Source organism: Colobus angolensis, unplaced genomic scaffold, assembly GCF_000951035.1.
Source record: "Colobus angolensis palliatus isolate OR3802 unplaced genomic scaffold, Cang.pa_1.0 Scaffold6, whole genome shotgun sequence".
Classification (NCBI taxonomy): domain Eukaryota; kingdom Metazoa; phylum Chordata; class Mammalia; order Primates; family Cercopithecidae; genus Colobus; species Colobus angolensis.
Genome location: NW_012119598.1, coordinates 27,866,398 through 27,886,150, shown reverse-complemented (window position 1 = coordinate 27,886,150; position 19,753 = coordinate 27,866,398).

Below are 19,753 nucleotides of genomic sequence, written 5' to 3'. Positions count from 1 at the left end.
AAACTCCTTTGGATAACCCTGATTTAATTTTATTTGTTCAAGGTTCATACCTGAAAATAAAAGCTAAAACTATCAAGCAAGCTAAGCCAAAACTGACATATTCATTGGTATTTGAACCTCTTCCAGAAGCTAAATCAGCAAACAGCTAAATCAATGTTTTCAACTGGAGGTGAAGACAGCCAGTACTGGCCAAACCCTATTTTTCTAAAAAAATGAACTTCCCATCTCTTCCTTACTGATTTCTGCAGGTTCCTCTGGGGTGCATTCTGGTTTACCACAGGAAGCTAAATAAACCTAATTTTGTTTAACTTTAAGTGTGCTCCCTGCTGGCCTTTGGTTGGTGGGGTTTTGAATTAAGTGTAATATTCTTTAAGTAAAATTATTAAACTTGTGGAAAAAAAAAACAAAACAGAAGAAAAACATTGAGATCTAGTGCTAAACTAAGAGTTCTTAGACTTGACACCAAAAGTACAATCCATAAAAGTAACAATTGGTAAATTTGCCAGACCTCTTGGTGTAATGATTATTAGTACTCTGGACTTTGAATCCAGGATCCACTGGGACCTGATCATCTTCATTCCTCAAAACTGTAGGAATGAAGATGATCAGGTCCCAGTGGATCCTGGATTCAGGGCATCAAAACTAAAAATATGTGTATGAGAAACTGGCATAGCCAAGAGGAGCCTAAGGAGATACGACAACTAAATGTGGTACCTTGGATCAGATCCTGGAACATAAAAAGGACATTAGGTAAATAAGGCAATATGAATGCTACATATATTAGTTAATAATAATGTGATAACTAATAATGTAATAGTTCATCGATTGTAACAAATGATTATACTAATATGTTAATAATAGAAGAAATTATAAGAAGAAGAAACAAAAGGCATCCAAATTGGAAAGGAAAAGGTAAAAACCATCTCTATTCACAGATAACAGAATCCTCTATGAAGAAAATCTCAAAAAATCCACAAAAGGCTACTCAAGCTACTAAACTAATTTAGCAAAGTTTCAGTTTTCAAGATCAACACACACAAATCAGTTGTGTTAATACAGAGCAGCAGTGAATAATCAGAAAGGGGAACAACCAAGTCCATTTATAATAACATCTAAAATAATTAACTGCTTAGGAATAAATCTAACCAAGAAGCTGAAGGACAAGTATACTGAAAACTACAAAACGTTGCTGAAAAAAATTAAAAACCTAAATAAATGGAAAGACATCCCACATTCATGGATAGGAATACTTAATATTCCACTACTAATACTACCCAAACTGATCTGCAGATTTAATGCAATCTCTACTAAATATCCAACAGCCCTTTTCACCTAAATGGAAAAGCAAATTCTCAAGTGCATATGGAATTGCAAGGAGCCATTAATAGCCAAACCAAGCTTGAAAAATAAGAATAAAATTAGAGGATTCAAACTTCCTGACCTGACTGAAACTTACTATGACACTCCAGTAATTAAAACTGGATAGTACTGGCATATGAAGATAATAGGTCCATGGAATAGAATAGTGTCCAGAAATAAATCCTCAGATACATGACTCATTTTTGATAGGGTGGCAAGACAATTCAGTGGGGAAAGGAGAGCCTTTTCCAAAATGATGCTAGAGACCCACATATTGTGAACAAAAGTTCTCTGAAAAGAAATTTACAGGAAAATGACTTTTGTCCAGTGAAAAGTTTGCAAACGGGGAGAAGCCTTCAAAAACAAAGGTGTGTTCCAGACGACAAAGAGAGGGTTTTATAGCAGACGTTCCCGCCGAGGTTCCCAATTAGTCCCTTTATGCAAATTAAAGATTGAAATTTGCTTTAGTTCCCATGGGTTGATGCAGCTGAGTTCTGATTCATCAATACAGCTGAGCCCTGATTGGTTGGTACTGGTGAGCTCTGATTGTTGACTCAGATGAGCTCTGAAAGTTCCTAAGTTAAACAGAGATAGCGTTTTCAAGGAATCTCAGCGTACTGGTGTGACCTCTAGTCAATAAAAGGCCACTTGGCTCTATTTTAAATCTAGGCCCAATTAGCCACTTAAGGTGCTTCTTAAAGGTTGGCTCTTTCAGGTTCACATTTGTTCACAATGTGAAAGATTCAGGTTAGACCCTTACTTTGTATCATACACAAAAATTAAACTCAAGAGCTAAAACTATAAAACTTTTAGGAAAAGAATTGGGGGAAATCTTTATGACTTTGGATTTGACAATGATTTTATAAATACGACAGACACCAAAAGTACAGGTAACAAAACAAATAAATAAATTGGACTTCATCAAAATTAATAACTTTTGTGTATCACACAGTACACTATCATAGAAAGTAAAAGACAACCTACAGAATTGTAGAAGATATTTGCAAATCATATCTCTGATAAGAGATTAGTATCCAAAATGTATAAAGAACTCCTACAACTCAGTAGCAAAAACAACTAATTTTAAAATGGGCAATAGACTTGAATAGACATTCCTCCAAAGAAATGTTAGGCCAGTCTTAGTATCTAATATCTAAGAAGTCTTTGCCTAATGTCAGGTCACAAAATTCTTCTCATGCTTTCTTCTAAAAGTTTTAATAGCTAATTTAGATTTTACATTTAGGTCTATGATCCATATTAAGTGAAATTTTGTATACAGCATGAAATTTTGGTGGAGGCTTGTTTTTACATATGGATGCTGAATTCTTTCAACAGCACTTGTTAAAAATACTTTATGTGAGGTGCAGTGGTTCATGCCTGTGATCCCAACACTTTGGGAGACAAAGGCAGGAGGGTGCTTGAGCTCAGGAGTTTGAAACTAGCCTGGACAACATAATGAGACCCCATCTTTACAAAAAGTAAAAATTAGCCCGGCATGGTGGTGCACATCTGTAAGTCCCAGCTACTTGGGAGGCTGAGGTGGGAGGATCACTTGAGCCCAGGATATGGAGGCTGCAGTGAGCCATGATCATGCTACTGCACTCCAGGCTGAGTGACAGAATGTGACCCTATCTCAAAAAAAAACAAACAACAACAACAAAATACTTTATTTTTTCTCTATTGAATTTCCTTTGCACCTTTATCAAAAATCAATTGCCCACATTGACATAACAGTGTATGTTCAAAAAGACCCTTTCAAGTTTCACTGAAGATGCTACATTCAGAGTTTCATCCCTGAACTGTTTGTGATCTGCACTGTTTTCCAGTGTCATCTGTTTACCCACTGCTACCTCTTTGACTGTAAACGGCCTGTGATTCAGTTAGTATGTTTAAAAAAAACAAGTAATCTTCAATAAAAATGCGTATCTGAATCAGGAATTATGGCTGTAGATTCTGCTAAAAGACAAAGCTGCTAATGAGCAAGTGTCTTCTGAATCTGTGACTTTGTATTTCTTTGCTTGTTGTCTTTTCTATGGCAAAAAGTTATACTTTATTGTTTTTTGGTCCATTTTCTTTTTAAAGAATAGAAAATTCCAGAACCTTTTTGTTGTTGTTGTTGTTTGTTTTGTTTTGTTTTGTTTGTGGCACTTCACAAGAAACCTATCAAGGATCACGATTCCTTGAAAACCAGGAGAAATAAGGCCAGGTACATGGTCTCTGTTGTTCATCTTTGAACTGAGCATTAAACATCTGCACAACGTGTATAATTTTGAAAGCATCCTTTTTTTTTTTTGAAACAGAGTCTTGCTCTGTCACCCAGGCTGTAATGCAGTGGCACGATCATGGCTCACTGCAACCTCCACCTCCCAGGTTCAAGTGATCCTTCTGCCTCAGTCTCCAGAGTAGCTGAGACTACAGGCGCACGCCACCACACCCAGCTAATTTTTGCATTTTTAGTAGAGACAGGGTGTCACCATATTGGCCAGGCTGGTTTCGAACTCCTGACCTCGTGATCCGCCCACTTTGGGATCCAAAGTGCTGGGATCCGAGCAGTTTGGGAGGGCAAGACGGGTGGATCACCTGAGGTTGGGAGTTCGAGACCAGCCTGACCAACATGGAGAAATCCCCGTCTCTACAAAAAATACAAAATTAGCTAGACATGGTGGCACATGCCTGTAATCCCAGCTACTCGGGAGGCTGAGGCAGGAGAATCGCTTGAACCCAGGAGGCAGAGGTTGCAGTGAGCCGAGATCACACCATTGCACTCCAGCCTGGGCAACAAGAGTAAAACTCTGTCCCAAAAATAACTGAATAAAAAAATAAATAAAATTATAATTATGTTCACTGTTTTGTTACTGGAAAGATATAATACAAGTAGAAAATTCAAAACAATATACCACTATAACATTGCCATTCCTGCCAATCCAGTCCCACACCAGAGTTAATCACTTTATTACAGTTCAGTCTATATCCTTTCAATTGATTTTTATGCCTTTGTAAACACATCTCTATATATATATATCAATAGCTAATTCAAAATATAAATAGATGTATGATTTAGGAACAAGATACACAACACTCACACACACAGTCTATCTTGTCTGTTTTCCCATCACATGTCTTTATCTGAATTAATTAGACAGTCCAATTTTTTTAGATATTTCCATTGTTTCCATTTTCCACTCTCCACTCTAAGAAAGAAGCGCACTGTGAACACACCTCAGATCTGTGCTGAGGTCTTGGTGCCTCATTCAGACGTCCAGCACTGAGGTGTCTCCTGCCAGACCTCCATCAAGCCCGGTGTTGATGGCCTGCTGCTAGATCCTTCCTCACCCTCTGCTGCTCCCTGGGGCCTGTGAGTTGGGAATATCCCTATTAGCTTTAGTGAGAACTCATTTTGTACCCAAAGGTTGAGGAGCCCTTGAGAAAACAATTTTTTATCCTTGGGCAGTATAAAGGTAGGTTTGATGTCCCGTGTAGGATGAGTTGGAGTTTGGAGAGGCTGGAGATGCAGATCCTATGGGAGGTCATTGCCAGAAGCAAGAGCAAAAGCAGTTCCACACCTGACTCTTGAGAAGCACAGGACCAAGATCCCATGGTTTGTCTTCAGAATCAACACCTTCCCAGTGAATTCTAAATATAATCTTGTCCTTTCCTGATAACTTCCCTCCCATCCTTGGTGCACAATCTGAAGTTGTCGTAGGTGAGAGAGAGGTGAAGAAAGAGGGACCCCGGAAGATTCACCCACTGAAAAATCTCTAAAGACCTGTGGGTCAAAAACCCTGGAAACTTGAATTTTCCTGCGAGAGAGTTTGCCATTTGGCCCTTTCCTCCCGAGATCGCCAGAGATGGGCAGTTAGCAGGAAAAACCAGAGCCCCCAGAGACTTAGAATGAAGGTGGCACCTTCCGCACCATCTGCCTGCTGTGTCCCAGGCTCCCTGCGACCCTCAGTCCTCGAGGTCTCAAGCTCCAGGAGAGGGGCCGCCGCAGGAGCTCAGGGAATGAGAGGGACCGAGGGCATCTCCCCTCCCGTCCCTTCCTCTCCCGAGGGGCGGTTCCCTGGAAGGCCGCTACCACTCCGCTGTCTGGCGCTCACAGTCAGAATTTCTCGGGTTGTCTCGGAAGGGCCGCGCCCAGCGTTTGACCTGAAGAGGGGCGCTCGGAATTCGGGAAAGGGAAGTAGTGCCGCCCGCGAAGTCAGAGAAAGAGGAATGGGAGGCGGTCAACGCTCCTACGCTTTTTCCCGATCCCTCCCAGCAAATTCTCAGCCTGTGGCCTTCGACCCGCACCAGGGCCCGGAGTGGGTGGAAAGGTAAACAGACTCTATTCAAGCGGACCCTTCAAGCCGGGATCAGACAACGCGAGCCCTCTGGACCCAAACTCTGTCCGCCCGGAGGGACCACTGCCCCACAGTTCCCAGACGGCGCGGCGCTCCTGGGCTGGCGCGCTGCGATTCCCAAAGAGCCAATGTCTGTCATCCACAGCTGCAGGAAGAGGGACGAGAGCCCTGTCGCCGGGTCTTCAAACTAGAGAGTAAAAACTAAGCACCGATTAAACACACCGCCCGGGGGACGAAAACACGTCAGGCAGTCTGGATCTTGGCAACACACTGGAAAGGTGAGGTCCCGCGGTCCTGCGCTGGCGAATGAGAAGATTCTTGGACTGGGAACCCTGCTACCCGGAGGCCCGCTGTTCGTTAAGGAACCTTCCCCGGGAACTTGCCTTTAGGGTCCGGACAGAGCGGAGGGAGGGGTCCCGTGTGCCCGGGAACCCAAAGCTGAGATCTCCAGCAGTTAAGCAGTAGCGGGAGATGAGGCAGCCGGGTGGGCCTATCAGTCCTGATGCCCGGGCTCATTCCAGAATTTATTTTCCTTTGGTGTCTCCCAAGCCCTCGCTAAGGCAAGTGATAAATGAGGTGGCTGGACGAGAAACTGGAGGGGTCGGCGGTGGCAGAACTGGGGCTGGGGAAGCTCTCTGGGGCTGTCACTGTACCTCGGTGGTCCCTAGTGCCCATGTGCTGGGCGCTGGCTCGCCAGGTTAGGGAATCAGCTGTCTAGAAGGGCTCCAGGGCCCCGGACCACCCGTGTACATCATTCGTCCCCGACGGCCACCTGTCACCAGAACCCTGCGCTTTGCGCGGGGTCTCATTGGCAGCCAACCAAACTCCTTGGAGGCAGTACCCAGCTGGAAAGCCCAGGTCCAGCCACATCACTCACCAAAGGTAGTTATACGCGGAAAAGCCTGATCCCTCGCCGCCACCTTCCTAGGGGGACCAGGAGCTTTTGGAGAAGCCCTTCAGACGCCAGCTCTCTCAGACCCTGCGATGTTCAATACATTGATGTGTTTCGCCCCACTCCTTTCCACAGATTAGCCAGCAAGTCACCCTGAAAGAGTCTGGTGACCATCAAGATTGCTTCCCCTGACCTCATCCAAGTGAGCCAGTTTCCAGTACCAAAGCCCACTTTGAGCTAAGCACCCTTAAAGCTTCCACACCCTTGTGGCACAGAGATCAAACTGAGGCCCTCGGAGAATACAAAAAAATGAAAGTGGAAGACCCAATATTCCCTGAGCCAGGACAGGAAAACAAATCTCCAGGAGACCAGATATTTGGTGTTCAACTGTGATGGCCAATGGAGTCTCCGTTTATTTGGTGCCTGAGTCCCTTGAAGACAAACCTCCATTCCCAGAGTTCAGATGACCACTGCAATAAGAAGTCTCATCATCCCTCCAAGAACGCTTTGACCAGTATATTCACAAGTGGTCCCCTCAGCTCCAACAGAAATGACATTGGCAGCTCCTACAGCTCTACTGGAAACTTCAAAGGCAGGGAAGAGAGGAGGTCCCAGTTAGCAGTTTGCCATCCCTCCTGATCTGCTCCTGATGTCTACAGTACTCAGTATCTTCTTCCCCTAAAAAAGGCACAGAAGAGCTTGAACACAGGAGGCTGAGGTTGCAGTGAGACGATATCGTGCCACTGTACTCCAGACTGGCATCAGAGCAAGACTCCCTCTGAAAGAAAAAAAAAAAAGGCACAGAAAAACAGGTGTCCACATTTTGCTGTATGGGGATTAAACAATGAGGTTCAGGCTGAAGACACTCCCTCACAGAAGAAAACAAAACAAAACTCAAGGAATACATCAACCACATCTGTTAGTTCTGGGCCCCATGAAGGCAAAACTTGGCTGCTGCCTTCTAAGCCACAGGGGGAGCTTATCCTGTCCTCAACTCCCCAACTTGGTTATGCAGTCACTGCAGAAAACTTGGACAAGAAAGCTGCACTCTGGTAGATCAACAAAGTCATAAAGGAGCAGACTGAGGCCATCAATGACTGTCCCTGAGATTGTGCCTGCCACTCAACCCATCCTTTCTATCACCCTACCTGCTGCTGGGACTGCTTCATTTCCAACTACCCCTCCATTTGTGAGCACTAATCCAAGCTGGAGAGCTTGAAAGTGATGCAGAATACCCCAGGCCCACTGGCCTTCTTGTAATCTACTGGAGGGATAACCTGTGTGGCTGCTTTGCCTCAGGAAACATCCAACTTGCTGACCCCTTTGGTGTCCTGGAACTCAGAGACACTTCCAGGCATCTCTTCAGACTTGAGGCCAACAGTCACTTACTCCTGGTTGACTCCTGCTTCTACCACATTACCCATCACTGACCCCACCAAGCCACCTCTGACCCCTCAGGTTGACAGGTCTGCCAAGCCCCCAACCATACCTGCTCTAAACCAATTCCTGTAAGCATCCCAACCCTTAGTTCTCCTACACATACAGATCCTTTTGGATCTTCTGATCCACCTACATTTAGGCTAGTATAGAAGCCCAATCTAAAAGAAAGAAAGAAGGCCACTTGGGACCTGCTACACAGTCACCTAACAGTGAGGCCAGTGGCTCAGCGTTTGGAAGCACAGTCCCATGAGCTTTCCTTTTGGAGAAATGCCAATCCTAAGGCACTGGTGCTCTAGGATAGGTCTGTCTAGCTCAGTCAGGAATTCCATTTCTGAAACATTCATCTTTGAAGCAGGCCCTAGTAGGACCACTGGTGCCGTCAGCCCTTTGGGGTATATTTGGTCCTGAACACCCAGGATCCTTTATTCAGGGCACATGATTTCCCTTCAAAGGAGACAGCACCACAGAGTAAGCCTGGGTTTCAAAACCTCTTCACTTCAGCCAAGCGCGGTGGCTCACGCCTGTAATCCCAGCACTTTAGGAGGCTGAGGCGGGTGGATTACGAGGTCAGGAGATCGAGACCATCCTGGCTAACACAGTGAAACCCCGTCTCTACTAAAGAATACAAAAAATTAGCCGGGCATAGTGGCGAGCGCCTATAGTCCCAGCTACTCAGGCAGCTGAGGCAGGAGAATGGCTTGAACCCAGGAGGCGGAGGTTGCAGTGAGCCGAGATTGCGCCACTGCACTCCAGCCTGGGCGACAGAGCAAGACTCCGTCTCAAAAAACAAAAACAAACAAACAAAAAACAAAACAAAACAAAACCTCTTAACTGCTGCTTCAGAGTGTCCTGCTTAGAGTGGGCCTGTTAAACAGCAGAAGTGCCCCTAGGGAGCCAATGCTCCCTGACTAGGGTTCAGTGGGAGAAGAACCCGTCAGAGTATCAGCATCTTCATTTTCCATCAGTTTGGGATATAAGACAAGAGCTCAGCAACTGCAAGCCCAGAAGCAACAATCTTTGGAAAATTTCCACTTTTCTGCCCATGCTATTGACATTTCTCCTTTTATTTTATTTTTTATCTTTATTTTTTATTTTTTGAGACAGCATCCCTCTGCCACTCAGGTTGGAGTGCAGTGGTGCAATCTCAGCTCACTGCAGCCTCTGCCTCCCAGGTTCAAGTGATTCTCCTGCCTCAGTCTCCCAAATAGCTGGGATTACAAGCCCCCGCCACCACACCCAGCTAATTTTGTATTTTTAGTAGAGAGGAATTTCACCATGTTTGCTAGGCTGGTCTCAAACTCCTGACCTCAAGTGATCCGCCCAGCTCAGCTTCCCAAAGTGCTGGGATTACAGGCGTGAGCCACCACACCCAGCCAACATTTCTCTTTTCAATATGTGAGCTCAGATAGGAGTCTTACCTTTCTGCTTTTCCCTGGGAATATGCTTGCCTGAAAAATAAGGAAGATAGTCTTTCTTCATTTGCATCTTGGGGATGGGAAACTGCATTTGCCTTTAATATTTCCCTTCCTTGGTCTGGCTGTAAAGTGTGGTTTTCTTCCTCTGGCTTTTTTTGATGGGGTTTTGCCAGATTGGCCAGGCTGGTCTCAAACTCCTGGCCTCCAGTGATCCGCCCACCTTGGCCTCCCAAAGTGCAGGGATTACAAGTGTGAGCCACCAGGCATGGCCCTCTCTTGCTTCATAGGGAGCCTGTTTGTCCACTTTTCATTAGTTGTTCATACACAGTCCTTGGAGGAGCTCTTTCTAAGAAAATCTTGAATCTAGCTTATCCTTGGGAAACACTGATCATCCCCTGAGAGACACTGTGGATGTTGCTCCTGCTGAATCACTTCCTCCCACCAAGTCTGCACTGTCCCTTAGAAAGATGATGCTCAGGCTGAGCGCGGTGGTTCACCCTGTAATCCCAACACTTTGGGAGGCTGAGGTGGGTGGATCACCTGAGGTCGGGAGTTTGAGACCAGCCTCACCAACATGGAGAAACCCTGTCTCTACTAAAAATGCAAAATTAGCTGGACGTGGTGGCACATGCCTGTAATCCCAGCTACCCAGGAGGCCAAGGCAGGAGAATCGCTTGAACCCGGGATGCGGAGAGTGAGCCGAGATCGCACCATTGCACTCCAGCCTGGGCAACAAGAGAGAAACTCCATATCAAAAAATAAAAAAAAAGGAAAGAAAAGAAAAATGATGTTCCATCCCCATCCTCTCTCTGCCCATTAAGCCCTAAACACCTAGAGGTTTAAGACTGTTAGCCTGGAAAACATCAGTCAGATTCCTTGCTCCTTGAGAAAGAACCTCTTAGGCAGTTTTCCTACAATGTTGGAGTGGGCTGAATGCCCATTGCTGCTTACAGCTGTCATCTCCCCTTCCTTCCCAATTTGTTTTACTAGGCTAATCTCTGTCTCCCCTGGTTTGCTTATGAAAAGCCTTTCTCTTGTGACTTTGTCTGACATTTGTGTGTATTTGCTCTTTGAGTTGGAGGAGGAATTGACTTGCATGAAAGATGATAAATTAGTTTTACTCTGCCTCCATAATAAATCACCTCAAGCTTGGCAGCTTAAAACACCACCCATTTCTTATTTCACGATACTTTGAGCCAGGAGTCTGGGCACAGAGTGTTCCAACTGCTCAGGACCTCATGAGGCTAAAGTCAAGGTGTTGGCTGGGCTGGACTCTTATTTGGAGGCTTGTAAAAAAATTTTGCTTCCAAGATCATTCAGATTGCTTGCATTTTTCAGTTTCTAGTGTTCTTAGAACTAAGGTCCTTGACTCATGGACTCCTTTATCTTAAAGCCAGCAATGGCTTGTCAAGTCTTTTTCTTATTTCAAATATCTGGTTTCTCTTCCATCTGCATCTTTCTGAATTCAGAGAAAGTTCTCTGCTTATAAGGGTTCATGTGATTAGGCCCACCCAGAAATCCAAGATGATCTTCCTATTATAAGATTCACAACATTAGTTACACTTGCAATGTCTATTTTGCCATGAAATGCAGCATATTCACAAGTTACAGGGATTAAGATTTAGATATCTTTGAGGGGGTCATTCTGTCTACCAAAGGTGGTATGTTGGTAAGAACTGAACTTTACTGCTTAACATATTCTGGGGCCAAGTTTTCAGGATAAAGAAAGCAGCACCATTTTACGTCTTCAAATACTAATTTCTGAACTGTCAAACCACGCATTGATTTTCGTCAGTGAGGACTTAGGAAACAGAGGAAACAGGGAAGGAATAGGGGCATGGCTGACCCTTGCTTCTTTCTTCTCTTGGTTCTTGTCCATCTTTTTGACCTCAGTACAGCCTATGTCACCCCTAGTGTGTGTTAAGAATTCTGAATTAATGAACATGCTTTGGAATAATTGTCTTTTGTTTTGTTTTGTTTTGAGATAGAGTCTTGATCTGTTGCCCAGGCTGAAGTGCAGTGGCGCAATCTCGGCTCACTTTGCCTCCCAGGTTCAAGTGATTCTCCTGCCTCAGTCTCCTAAGTAGCTGGGATTACAGGCACGTGCCGTCATGCCTGGCTATTTTTTATTGTTTGTTTTTTGTATTTTTAGTAGAGATGGGGTTTCACCATGTTGGCCAGGCTGGTTTTGAACTTCTGACCTCAAGTGATCTGTCTGCCTTGGCCTCCCAAAGTGCTGGGATTACAGGTGTTTGCCACCATGATCGGCCTAATTGTATTTTTAACGCTTAAAGACCTTTCTCCTAATTTAGAATTATCTCCCATGCCCATACTCTCCCAAATAGGACAGGCTTGTTAGCTAGGTGGCAGCTTCCTGGATCATCTCAGCTCTATAACCAATGAGAATTCTAAGTTTGGATGGGGCATATTTATTTTCACTTTTACCATTTTGATTTTCCAAAAAAACACGAAAAACATCCCAAGAACATTGAGGTTTGTTCTCTGTCCCTGAAGAGCATATATGCTAGTTAATAACAAAATACCATGTCTTCAATATGACTGTAAAAACCTAGAAGTCTGTAATAAAGCATGAATACTAAAATAACTACCCAGAGGTCTATAACTGAGGTGTGCATGATATAATGTAGTCATTTGGAGGACCTGGAGATTCATCCAGTCTGCAAAGAGAAAAACCTATGGGGAAAGACTTGGGCCTGAAAGGGTGGGCAAGATTCGGATAGACATCAAGGAGAAATAAATTAGTCAGCAATTCAAAAAGCATGTGAGGCATTTCACCATGAAGTTCATATAGGGAATTGTTTGCTCAGGTTTTAGAAATCTAAAACACAAAAAGGTAACACAGAGTTGAAAACTGCAGCAAACAGCTCCCACCCACTATGGTGGGGAATAAAGGAAAGGAGTTGGTATCAGAAACTGGAAAGTGAGAAGAGAGATCCCGGCATAGGGGCTTAGAGCTCTGAAGAGAAAGTGCATCCTGGCTGCTGTCAGTACCTCAGGAGCTCCTAGGACTGGGGTCTTGTGGAGCTGAGACTCAGTATCTGAGAAGGAGACACTTCCTAGATGACGCTGGCACTGCTGAATGTGCAATGAGCCTGGGTCTGCAGGCACTTTTCAAAATCCGGAAAGTGGAACAAACTGTTCTATCACTGCCAGGGTGAAGGGCTGTTGCCCTGTAATAAAGTAACAGAGAACCAACAGGCTCCTGGGGCCCTCTACTGTCAGAATCTAACAGGGAACCGCAAGCAAAAGAGAAAATGTTTTGCAGAGCCCAAGCCCCGCATCTCAAAGCCTGGAGTACTTGAGGGTGAATTCAGGGCTGGGACACAATCATGTGATAACTGGCACATACGATAACTGGCATCATTTTTATATTGAATTTGTGTGTTTATGTGAGTTTTTGTACTACAAGTTACCCCACTGCAAGAAGTTTTAAGTGTTATTATTTCCAGACCTATTGCAGAGGTAAAATTATACCTTTACATGTTTGCTGCAAAGTAAATTGAATAGAACTTAGCAAATGATTTAAAATTTCTTATAAAATTCCTTTTTCCCTGTGCTTAAGATCCAAATGTGAACGTCAGAAAACCTGGACTCTAGATCTGCCTCAGTTACTGGAATATGTAGTGCTCATGTGAATATATACTTCTCATTCCCTCACCCAGCCCTAAAACCAGCAACACATTGCTTTACCCCATGGTCCTCAATGTTTCTTCCCGTATCCCAAATTATCATGCCAATTTTGACAATATACAGATAATTAAAAAAAAAATTAAATTGTATTAGTAAACAAGTTATTTTAACATTTGTCTAAGAATTATAATAAACACAATTTATGACATAGAAAAATGACCTTTGCACTTCCAAATTTCTCCAAATGCTAAACTGCTCGTGCCAGACTTCCACTCAAGTTTTTGTTATAGAAGACTAGGTAATAACAATTACTATACTTATACTATCTCTTCTAGGATATAGTGGAAGCACTAAGATTTAAAATTCTATGAGGCTTCCATTTGATCCAATTTTATAACTACTTAACTAAGATTATTTGCATTAAATAACAGATAATTCAGAATTAGTTGACACAAGGGACTGAAGAATTCCTTACTATGGTTTCAGATCTTTGGATTGAGTTTTATTTGAAAGCTCAACTAACCCTAAGTGCGGGTCACATCTACCTTCAGGGTTTTCAAATGGGAGTGGAGGGGAGGAATACAGCAGTTAGGAGAGAATAACTCGGCATTGTAAATGGAGAGTGTGTTAGGTCCTGGAAATCACTTAAGAGAACAAGCACTTGAGGAACATCCGTATATACTCTCCAAAGAAGGGCGAGCAAATGGAAGTCTTTGGAATGTGAAATGCCCCTGGAGTTCATGAGAATGTTTGGGACTCTGACTGTGAGATGGCAGAACTATGCTTGAGCCAGCTGTTCTACTTTCAGGTGGTGGAGACAAGTCACTTGTTCTCATCATATACATCTTTGTAGTATTTCCATTGGACTTCATTTCCATTTAAGGTGTACTGAAACTTCTGAAGTCTTCAGATTCAGCAAGTCTATCAAAGTCAAAAGGCTTTTTGGAGCAAGATCTGGATCAGAATGGAATTGTTCTAGGGAAATCATTTGTCTTTTATCCTAAGTTTCTTCAGGTCCTCACAGGACAACTATGGATCCTAGATTTCTGAGCCCACCTATTCCCTGGATCTGATATTCCAGGGAAATCTATTGTCCTGGGCCTTTCCAAAGTGGCCCTGTTAGAACAGGAACATGTGGATCCTCTTCCCAAAAGCCGCATATGATCTTGGCTTCAATATACTTTGTTTGCTATATGCATTTTATTTTCCTTTATATATAAAATATAAAATAAATATAAAATGCATACAACAAATTTTTCATTTTTTTAAAAAATAGAGATGAGGTCTCACTATGTTGGCCAGGATAGTTCTGAACTCTGGCTTCAAGCAATCCTCCCACCTTAGTCTCCCCAAGTGCTGGGATTACAGGCATGAGCCACCGTGCCTGGCTCATTTTATTTTCTTACGTAGCTAAGTTTTTCTCAGCAAGCAGAGTCGATGACCTCCAGTTATCATAATTTTTCCTCATGGGAACTCATCTGGCTTTGTGAAGAACAAACAGCACTTTCAGGATTTTCTGTAAGATGTTTGGCCCATTTTCTGTAGAAATGCAACTTTCATGTGCATGGCTCAGATCATCATCTATGTTGGGAAGTTTTTCTTCTCCATATTAAGTGGAGCCAACATTGTCCAGATTTTCATTTCATTCTGTTGTCATGCCTCTAACTCGGCTGAAGACTTTAAAAGTCACTTCAAATTGGGTGTTTTCTGTGTGCATAGATTATTTCCAGTTTGTATATATTAATATGATCTGAAAGTGCTTCTTCTATATTTTTTCAGCCAATTCAGCATATTTAATTTCTTTTTCCTTCAACAGGTTTTCAAGAAACACTTGAGGTAGCATGATAAATCAGTTTCTTCAATGATTCTTTTGATGAATCATGAAAGAATGTCCATTTCCTAAAAAAAAAAAAGGAAAAAAAAGACTGTCCATATTCTAACTTATTATATACAATTCTAATTTACACCATCCATATTATCCTCTCCAAGTATAGCAGCGAGATTTCTCAGCTTTAGCCGCTCTTGAGAAACTTGATCTAACATTACTTATCAGTAGCATTTCTTGCACATGCACCATTGAATCCTTAGCCAAGAGACCCATTGGCATGGAATATAATGATCCATAGAAAAGGGCATTCTACATTGAGCCCCCTACCCAAATCTCTGAAAATGGCCAACACATAATTCATGGTTGTAAAATAGATTAGGAGGTTTGTCTATTCCTAAATAATAGGCATTTACATCCTTCCTAACTGGTATCTTCATCCAATCCCAGGGAGCACCTCCTTTCAAAACTCCTCATAATTGTTGTTGAAAGATCTATCCAGTCTCTTTTGTCTGTTTCAGCCTAGATTCTCAGAGAGACATCTTTTAAAGACAAAGATGGATGTATCAAAACTCTAACAAGCCATTCCAAAACATAAACAAAGAGGCCACCCTAACTTGCCTGTTTAATATTGCAAACCACATACCTCCCACTCCCTGGTCCCCTTACCCTGCTTGACTTTTTCTTTGCTCCATAGAACTTATTATCTTCAAATATATACAATTTACTTTTTTGTGTTTATTATGTGTTTCTCCCCAGCTTGAAAAATCCACCCTAGTCTCTGCTGCATACTGTTGATGTATTCAAATGCCTAGAACTGTGCCTAGCTTTTAGCAGACACTCAATAACTATTAGTTGGGAGACTAAATGAATAGAGGACATCCAAGAATCAACAGTTCCAAGTTGAGTGAGGAAATCATCCTAATGTAATCTGACTCCTGGGCTTAAATGTCACTGAAAGGACTAGAAAGACAATAGGGTAGTGAATATCACCACATTCACCCATCCCCTACCCATCATCATACTTCCAAGGTCAACCCACATATGCTTAAGAAAATGAGAAAAACAGGCACAAATTTAGAAAATCACAATATTCAGAATAAAACCCAGAAGAAAATTATTAGAAGGTATACATATTGGAGAATTAGAGAAAGGCAGAAAGAAAAAGAGGAAGCAGGAAGACAGGCAGAAAAGAAATGAAATAATGAAATAAAATCTGTCACCAACTTACTCTTTAAAAAACAAATACAAGGTATGATCGCAATTTCAGGCTCACAGTTTGTGTGGCCAAGCACTAATGTACAGCAGTTTCTGGTTTCGTGTCCTGGGGTTTGGCCCCTTAAATTACTGTACTATCCCTTAATATTTGTATCAGATTTTCCATTAAATGGTTTTCCCCTCTGATCTTGCTGGTGTCTTTCTCATTTAATATATTTTCTTCCATGCAACAGCCTTCCAGTGGCTTCTCTCTCAACTGAACTATCAGTGAAAACTTCCTTATTGAACCAAAAATAAATTGAGTCTGATGTCTTTCCTTCGATTCTACTCATACTTATTTTGAAAAACGCACCTGTCCGGCGTCCTGCTCTCCACCCAATTAACACTTTGATGTTCCTCTCTAAGAATAATATCCGTATTATTACAAACCTCTGTGTTTTGTTGTTGCTGTTGTTGTTTTCTGAGATGGAGTCTTGCTCTGTCACCCAGGCTGGAGTACAGTGGTGTGATCTCAGCTCACTGCAACCTCTGCTTCCCGGGTTCAAGCAATTCTCCTGCCTCAGCCTCCCGAGTAGCTGGGGTTACAGGTGCCCACCACCATGCCCGACTAATTTTTGTATTTTTAGTAGAGACAGGTTTCACCATGTTGGCCAGGCTGGTCTGGAATTCCTGACCTCGTGATCCACCCGCCTGACTCCCACAGTGCTGGGATTACAGCGTGAGCCACCGCGCCAAGCCTATAAACCTCTGTTTTTAAAATACATTAACATGAGAACAATGAAAGTCAAAAAAGGGGAAAACATTTTTCCAATACACGGAGAAGAAGCCTCCTTCCTAATGTATTGTTTAGACTGAAAAAAATAAAATAACCTTGTTGGAATGGAGATCTTCCACCACATTCATTTCTGTGGCATAATTGGTTAGCGCGTTTAGCTGTTAACCGTAGGGTTGGTGGTTTGAACCTCTGGTGCTGGAATTTCGTGAGAAATAGTATTTTCTTACTTCAGGGATTGTGTCTGGCAAATTAAATGAAAATCCAACCATTATTCTTCCCCTGGTGTTCCTTGGGTATCTTCATTTCCTTGCTTCTTGATTCAATTTACCAAGCTCCTTCTAAATGCCAGTAGATATGAAAGAAATCCCATTGTTCTGAACCACTTATTTTGTTTCCAAACTCCATCTCTCTCAATGTGCTAGTCCATCCAGTAGAGTCCCCACAGCAAAAAGCAGCAGAAGTCACTTGGCCAAGGTCTTGCAGAGCTTGCCCTCTACACTGAGCTGGTGTTGTCTCTACCTGAATCAGTTCCTTGGGTCAGGCTTTGGACGTCACAATAGACCACGAATGAAAGGGGTGGAGACCTCTAGCTAGGATATCTACAGGTTTCCTGTGACTGGTATTTTCATAAATTACCAGACTATTTTTTTCTTGCTAACAAAATGAATACCAAAGATGGTCTCTCTTAGATTCCGCAATTTCGCTTCTGACAATTTTTACACAATAGCTATATTTGTACAACTAAAATTGACTCATGTCAGCATTATTCTTTTAAACACTTAAAAGAAAAAAAGATTAGAAGAAGCTGCACATCCATCCATAAAGTCCTGATTAAATAATCAATGATAATTGACACAATGGAATTGGAGGCAAAGGTGAAAAACAAAAAGAAGTTCTCTGAATTCATTTACAGCCACTGTGCTGGGGGACCTCATTGGAGTATGCTAACCCTGATAGCCCAGGTCAGCCACAGACTGGCCACTACAATAATTGCTGAAGTTGGCTGGACACACACCACGCAGCTACAAAAGACACTGCCAGGTTTCCGATGGTCTCTCCCCTCAGCCCATCTTCGTGTCTCCAGTTAACAAGGGGTACGAAAAAAATGTGGTTTCAATGGCCCTAGTGACAGAAGATTGATTTTTAATCTCGACTCATGGAAACCTCTGCTTCCCGGGTTCAAGCAGCGATTCTCCTGCCTTAGCCTCCCATGCAGCTCGGATTACAGGCACCGACCATTACACCCGGCTAATTTTTGTGTTTTTAGTAGAGACAGCGTTTCACCATGTTGCCCACACTGGTCTCGAACTCCTGACCTCAAGTGATCCACCCAGCTTGGCCTCCCAAAGTGTTGGGATTACAGGCGTGAGCCACTACACCCAGCCAATTTTCATTTTCTTTAATATTCTGTCAGGTGTTGATTTCAAGATGGGCGCTGAGCGCTGTGGCTGTAATCTCAGCACTTTGGGAGGCCAAGGTGGGTGGATCGCTTGAGAACAGGAGTTCGAGAGTAGCCTGGGCAACACAGTGAGACCTCATCTCTAGAAAAAATATTTTAAAAATTAGCTGGGCATGATGGTGCATGCCTGTGGTCCCAGCTACTCAGGAAACTGAGGTGGGAGGATCGCTTGAGCCCAGAAGATGGAGGCTGCAGAGCCAGGATCGTGCCACTACACTCCAACCTGGATGACAAAGTGAGACCTTGTCTCAAAAAATAAAAGGGGGGTGGGTGGGGAACAGCAGATCAAATATTGGATCTTAAGCAATTCGCTAACATTCATATAAAGCCTCCTGGGGAGCTGAGCGTGTCCCTAGACTTCCACCAAAGGATTTTCCCCTCATAATTCTACTGTGATATAACAAGACAAATTTCAGGGAGAAAGGTTTTATGAGGAATCACAAGAAAAGTAATTTGAGAGTAGCTCTAAGTATGACTTTTGAACGTTTTTAGGGGAGGGCATGGTGGCTCATGCCTGTAATCCCAGCACTTTGGGAGGCCGAGGAGGGAGGATCGCTTGAGCCCAGGAGCTCAAGAGCAGCCTGAGCAACATAGAGAGACTCTGCTTCTGAAAAAAAGAAAAAAAAAAAAAAAGGCAGTTTTTAGGCACCCAGACATACCCTATTAAAGCCCTCTTATCCTACCAGGAGTCCCACCTCAACTTACTTGGAAAGAAATCAGCCCACTCCATTGCCATCAAATGCAGAGTCCCAGCTTCTCAGACAGGAGTGAAACTAAGTTGAATCAGAGTATACACTGCAACCACAGAATCATGACTGAGAATTATTAGTTTGCTACTCTTGGTCTTAGATAAAATAAGTCCACTCATATTTGCAGGTACACTTCACTCTCGAGTTTATGACGTGCATTTCTCATGAGTTTCATGTAATAAGCATTCACCATATGGACACTGGGAAAAGATGGGGAACAAAGGATAAAATATTAAGAGGCAAATTGAGTCATATCTCTGAGCTCAGTTTTAATGGGGGGGATAACAATATTATATAGTTGTGGATTAAATGAGTTACTTCATATAAAAAACAAAGTGCTGTTTAAAAAGAAAGAAAATTGTGGATGTAAAAAAAATTATTTTCCTACCCTCAATAGGCTTAAAGTCAAGGTGAAAGTCCCTAGGATATTTTATTCAACCCACTTATTCTCATTCCTCACTCCACCTGTGACTTAATCAGCTTGCCTGGCCGCAGGTGTGAGCTCTTTGTACCGAACTATTTTGGAGATGAAGCCTGAAATACCAACCCTTGAACATACTGTTATTTAATGCTGTCTGTCCACCCTGGGAATGCAATTTCTTTCTTCATTCAAGAAAGTCTTAAATAAAA